Source organism: Haplochromis burtoni, unplaced genomic scaffold (genome assembly GCF_018398535.1).
Source record: "Haplochromis burtoni strain Fernald_Lab_line unplaced genomic scaffold, NCSU_Asbu1 Contig_859, whole genome shotgun sequence".
Taxonomy (NCBI): Eukaryota; Metazoa; Chordata; class Actinopteri; order Cichliformes; family Cichlidae; genus Haplochromis; species Haplochromis burtoni.
In genome coordinates, this window is record NW_024583220.1 from 107,035 (window position 1) to 113,822 (window position 6,788).

Consider the following 6,788-nt stretch of genomic DNA (forward strand, 5'->3'; position numbering starts at 1 on the left):
ATATGGTAGCATCATCACAGCGACGATGATTGTGAAGAAACATGAAAGACTGCAGCATCTTTCATGTCTGTGGGACACCACAGAGTCCATAACACATACTCTGCTCTGGAAATGTGCTGTGCTGAAATGTCTGCAGGCTTTATCAGCTTGTGAAAGTATGGCGGTGTTGCAGCCCTGCAGACTGACAGATGGAATCAGACTGAACACTGCTGGACAGAAAAGGTAGCAAGGATCAAAAGGAGAGAGGGAACGACTGGAGGACATACAGCGAGGAAAGAACAGAAGGAAATGAGGAGATGTATATTGTGTGGTGTGAAGAGTGAACAATTAAGGGCAGGAGGACAGGTAGAACAAAAGAACCAAGGCAAAGAAACAAGAGAACAAAGGTGAGGAGCAGCACAAAGGACACAGGAGTGACACAGGCAGAGAGTGAAGCGGGTGGTAACTACGCAACTCGAACCTTTGGTGCGTCTACGAAGTGACTACGTCTTTGGAGGAGAAAGTGACGATGCGTGCAGCTGGAACTCGACTGCCTGGTCCTGGGATCGCAAGTTCGATTCCTGCCTGGGGCGTCTGTATCCAGTAAGGGTCCTAAGGCTAGACCCCCTATGCTAAGCGAGCCTACCGCAGACATGAGCGAGACAGATAAATATGAAGGCATGCCGGCTCGGACGTCGCCCGGATCAACAAGGTCCGCGTCAGGTGTTGAGGAACCAGGGCACCCTGACGAAAAGTGGGCTACTGGAACAAGAAGGCATCGGTGGGCAAGAGACGAAAACAGGGCGTTGTTGGAATGCTACTACGCAAGTAACCCCGGCGGAAGGGGCTACATGAATAGGATGACGGACCTATGGATTCTTCGATACCCAACATCCACAATGACGGCGAAACAACTAGTAGCTCAGTGTTCCAACATTCGAAAGAAGGGACTGCTCTCACAGCTAGAGATTGACGAGGTACAACACAAATGCTACGGCAAGGAGGAGTCAGGACGCCAGGTCAGGGGGGAGATATCATCACCCCCACCCGAGATTGGGTACATAGCCCCAAGTGCGATAGGAGAAGGATCGTTGAGTGCGAGAGGAACTGACCTGAAAAATAGGATCATGGCCAAGCTTGAAACCTGGATCCCCCGTAGCCGGTTACCAAGATTACGTGAAGTACCCTCAGAAGGTCTGCTAGATGATGTTAATGCAGCACTACGGGCAATACCTACAACCACGCATGAATGTTAATCAGCACTACGGACGATACCTACAACCACGATTACCGACAACAAGCTGATCTACAATACGGCAGCAGTGATCAGTGAGATGCTTGGCTACAAGTTGAACAGCCACAAGGGGCAGTACCCTCCATGGAGAAGGAGGCTAGAGGGCAAGATCAAAGTAGCACGGAGGGAGGTTAGCCAACTAACGGAGTTGCAGAAAGGTGCGACAAAGAAGGTGCATAAGAAATACAGCAAGCTGTCCATACCTGAGGCCTTGGAAACTGCCAAGCAAAGACTCACAGCCTTGGCCAGCCGCTTGAGGAGGTACACCAGAGAGATAGAAGGCAGGAGAATAAACCAGCTGTTCTCCACAGAACCAGCAAAGGTGTACTCTCAGTGGCAAGGGAACAATAATAAGAGAACAGCACCACCAAGGCTGGAGACGGAGCAATACTGGAAGAGCATATGGGAGAAGGACGCAACCCATAACGGCAATGCTCAGTGGCTAGTGGATCTGAGGGCAGACCACAGCGACCTCCCTGAACAGGGTCCAGTAACCATCACAGTGGCAGATATCCAAGAAAGGGTCTCCAGTATGAAGAGTTGGACAGCACCAGGGCCCGACATGGTTCACGCCTACTGGCTAAAGAAGCTGACTGCACTCCACGAGCGTCTGGCAGCACAAATGAACCAGCTGCTAGTTAAAGTTAACGAGAGACACCCGGAATGGCTAACCGAAGGTCGGACGGTCCTGATCCCCAAGGACCCCAAGAAGGGACCGGTCCCCTCCAACTACCGACCAATAACCTGCCTCAGTACTACATGGAAGCTCCTGTCAGGCATCATATCGGCTAAGATGAACAGGCACATGGGTCAATACATGAGTGGGACACAGAAAGGAATTGGCAAGAATACCAGAGGCGCAAAACACCAGCTACTGGTAGACAGAACAGTCAGCCGAGACTGCAAGACCAGACTGACCAACCTGTGCACTGCCTGGATTGATTACAAGAAGGCCTATGACTCAATGCCCCACAGCTGGATACTGGAATGCCTAGAATTGTACAAGATCAATGGGACCCTAAGAGCCTTCATCAGGAACTCAATGGGGATGTGGCGTACAACACTAGAGGCCAACTCCAAGCCCATAGCACAAGTCACCATCAAGTGCGGGATCTACCAAGGAGATGCTCTGTCCCCACTGCTGTTCTGCATAGGCCTGAACCCCCTCAGTGAGATCATTAACAAGACTGGCTACGGATACCGACTACGGAACGGAGCAGTTGTCAGCCACCTCCTGTACATGGATGACATCAAGCTGTATGCCAAGAGTGAACGAGACATCGATTCACTGATCCACACTACCAGGCTATACAGCAATGACATTGGAATGTCATTCGGACTGGAGAAGTGTAGTCGGATGGTAACAAAGAGAGGGAAGGTAGTCAGAACTGAGGGGATTGAACTACCAGAAGGCAACATTGCAGACATAGAGGACAGTTACAAGTACCTGGGGATCCCAGGCGAATGGGAACCATGAAGAGGCCGCTAGAAAGCTGCAACCACCAAGTACCTGCAGAGGGTCAGGCAAGTCCTGAGGAGTCAGCTGAATGGCAAGAACAAGATCCGGGCCATCAACACGTACGCCCTGCCCGTGATCAGGTACCCTGCTGGGGTAATAGGCTGGCCAAAGGAGGAGATAGAAGCCACTGACATAAAGACAAGAAAGCATAAAGACAAGAAAGCTCCTTACCATGCATGGAGGGTTTCACCCCAAGTCCAGCACCCTGAGGCTGTACGCTAAGCGGAAGGAAGGGGGCCGGGGACTGGTGAGTGTCAGCACCACAGTCCAGGATGAGACAACGAACATCCAAGAATACATTGGGAAGATGGCCCCAACTGACCGAGTGCTCAGTGAATACCTCAGGCAGCAGAAACCCAAGAAAGAGGAGGGAGACGAGGAACCATCATGGAAGGACAGGCCCCTGCACGGTATGTACCACCGGCAGATAGAGGAGGTGGCTGATATCCAGAAATCCTACCAGTGGCTGGACAAAGCTGGACTGAAAGACAGCACAGAGGCACTAATCATGGCAGCACAAGAACAAGCTCTGAGTACAAGATCCATAGAGGCTGGGGTCTATCACACCAGGCAAGACCCCAGGTGCAGGCTGTGTAAAGATAATAATAATAATAATAATAATAATAATAATAAATTTTATTTATGAGCGCCTTTCAAGTCACCCAAGGACACTTTACAATAGGATAAAACACTTAGTAAAACAATGGCAGAATAAGAACAATAAAATAAAAGCACAAGATAAAATGAACAAACAGTGGATTCACAGTGAATATGCAGATTTGAACAGATGAGTTTTGAGTTGGGATTTAAACTGGGGGAGAGAACCAATATTTCTTATTTCAGGGGGCAGAGAATTCCACAGCCTGGGAGCAGAGCAGCTGAAAGCTCTGCTTCCCATGGTGGTGAGGCGGAAGGAAGGTACAGTAAGCTGGACAGAAGAAGAAGAACGAAGTGAACGGGCAGAACAAGTGGTGGTTAACAGGTCAGAAAGGTAAGAAGGAGCGAGGTTATGAAGGGCCTTGAAGGTGAGCAGAAGAAGTTTGAAAATTATCCGGAATTTCACAGGGAGCCAGTGAAGTTCCTGAAGAACAGGGGTGATGTGCTGGTAGGAGGGGGTTCTGGTGATAATGCGAGCAGCAGAGTTCTGAACCAGTTGAAGCTTATGGAGGGATTTTTGGGGGAGACCATGCAGAAGAGAATTGCAGTAGTCAATACGGGAGGTAACAAGACTATGTACAAGAATGGACGTAGACTGGGAAGGAAGGAGAGCAATCTGTTAAACAGATAATTACTTCATAGAGGACTACTTGGATATAAGGAGAATGGACGATTGACTCTGGGTCGTGGAAGAAGAAAAGGAAGCAAATCTGTGTAATAATGTTATCGTTAGTAGCGGGATAGTTTACGTCCAGATGTCTTACTAGCTACGTTTTAGAAAGATAGTTAATGATTCTGAATTGTTGTGACAGTTTTTAATTAAAAATGGCTAGATACTTAGTTGCATAGAGTGTCATCATTTCAAGAGATTATGAACTTTTAATGGCATCAATCGGCTGGCTTTCAACGTCCTTTAGAGAGCCAACGTGAGCGAACATGGCGCTGGACACTGGTCAGGAGATGTAGTATATTCGGATATGCTTGATCGAAGTTGAGGTTAAATGGTTCGGGCCTTCAAAAGGTGTGGATTGGTGCCAATAAGAGGATCTCAGAAGTATCCTTCAATATCTAGAGCTGTTAAGAAAATTAAGAGGAGACATACAACTCTCATGCGATTTTAACTTCGGATTAGATATCCTTCATTACACGGAAGAAAGGTGGGGAGGGAAGGATATCAGGTTTTGCGATGAGAGATATAACTTGTAATAATTGGTTTCATCAGGTGCAATAAAACTATGTTCTTGAATATATATTTGTTCTGCAGAGATCAAATTTTGCCCTGGTAATATAGTGTGGTAACCTAGAGGTAGGACTAGGATGGCTTAATATATATACATATGATGTAAGAATTGGGCCGAAAACTGACCTTGCGAGGAAACACCATGAATACACGTTGATAGGAGGAACTCTTAGAACGAGACGGGTGAAAATGTATCTTGTAGTTTGCAATACAAACTTGATAAACTGGGAAGGTGAAAATGTCGAGGCATTGTATTATTTTTGATAGGGAAAAAACCAGGCCTCTATGGAGGTCGTGAGTCAGAGATGTGCGAGAAGATAGAGAAAAAGGTTCTGTTCTTTAGGCAAGGGAGCTGCTGCTGTAATTTAGAGAAAAAAACTTGTTTTAAAAAAAATTCTGGTCAGTCACATATAGTTTCTGGGTTGCGATTAATTTTTGGGGTTCTACAACATTGGCAGGAGCAGAGCCTTTTTTACAGCAAGTCCATAAAAGCGTTACCGAACTGGAAAACATGCCTGCTCGAAATAAACATCCAGAGTCAAGGCACCCCTTGTTATTTATTGAGGATCTTTATGATCTTTAGGTGTTTTTAGGAGTCTAGTATTACGTTATACTTGTTTTGGAATTTGACATGAGGCGAAAGCCAGACATTGTAAAGAATACGCTCTCATAGCTGTACGTTACTTACATACCTAGTGTGAATAACAATACGAGAAGGGAGTGTGTTTTAAGGCCTGCAACCACTTGTTCGAAAGTAATCAAGTCGTTAACAGAGTCGAAAAAGGAGGAAATCAAGCAGATTTGGAAAAGTCGTGAATTGTTCTTACAGGAGAGTGTTGTTTAAAGTTGGTACTTAAGTTCTAAAGAAGGTTTCAGGTGTAGTGAGAGTGAAACTGACAAAAGCAAGATTCCTCAATTAAGGAAGCCAACATCCGGTAACAGTCCTGGGAACAGCTAAGATACTGCGCAGGACCCTCAAGCTCCCAGGCCTCTGGTAGAGGACCCGAGCTTGAAGGATAAAGCGCCTGCAGGGGCGTGCTGGGTGTTTTTTATATATATATATATATGTATATGTATGTATATATACACATTAAGGACAACCTGGAGAAAGTTTATGCGTACTGGAAGTGCGTCGTTTGGTCAGATGAGATGAAACTAGAGCTTATTGGTCCTACAGATGTTTGGAGAAGGAACCCCAAGAACACACACACTGTGAAAGGCGGTGATGGGAGTGCTGTGGGGATGCTTCAGTGTGTCTTGAACTGGGAATCTTGTCACAGTGGAAGGATTCATGAAGAAAGAATGATATGTGAAAACAAAGTAAATCACTTTGTCTTCCAACATGACAACAACACAAAACATACATTGTTCCTGGTTAAGAACTACCTCCAGAACACCAAGGTGAGTGTCACTGACAAAGCCCTGAAAGTCTGTGGGGTGAACTGTAGACCAAGGTGAATGTCAGAAGACTTGGAGAACCTTAAAGAAAATTCAGCGGCGGGTGAATGCTTTAAGAAGTAACTTCTTACCACATACAGAATCATAATCCATCATTTAGCAGGTGGTTAAACCTCACATAAATATCACCACATATGATCACAGCTGCCTCTCTCTAACACACACTCCCACAGTCATATACTCTTAATCAAAGGCTTCACCCAAACACATGGCCCGAGGCAGTAAAGCAGGAATGGGGGGATGAAAGGTGGACAGCGAGCCACTTCAGCTCAAGAGCTACAAATAAAGATGAGAGGCAAGTGAGAGAGAGGAAAGACAGGAGAGATGGGTTATTGCTGTGGGTAAGAGTGCAAAGGTACTCCTTCAGGCACAACACACTCTTATTTTCAGCTGACTGTCTGCCTTCAGAAGATTCTTGTTTTGGAGTTCACGCTCGGTCTTTCTGCTTTTGCTCTGTTTGTCTTTTGCAAACCTGTCACTGTTACCACCAGACCTGTCTATCTTCTTGTTCCTTCATCTGCAGAAATGTTTTTAGAGACAGGATTATGAAAGAGAGTATGTTGAAAAGCTTATATTACGAAAAAAGCAAGCAATAAAACATTGTAAAAAGCTTTTTCTCAAGGAATCTCCCACCATCTTTG

At 46.1% G+C, this 6,788-nt stretch overlaps 1 protein-coding gene across 1 annotated transcript in view; it reads left to right on the forward strand.

Moving 5' to 3' along the window:
* Positions 1–6,788, forward strand: part of LOC102288781 (cadherin-6) — a gene marked incomplete at its 3' end in the record, with an annotated part of 57,504 nt that overhangs the window by 29,900 nt on the left and 20,816 nt on the right.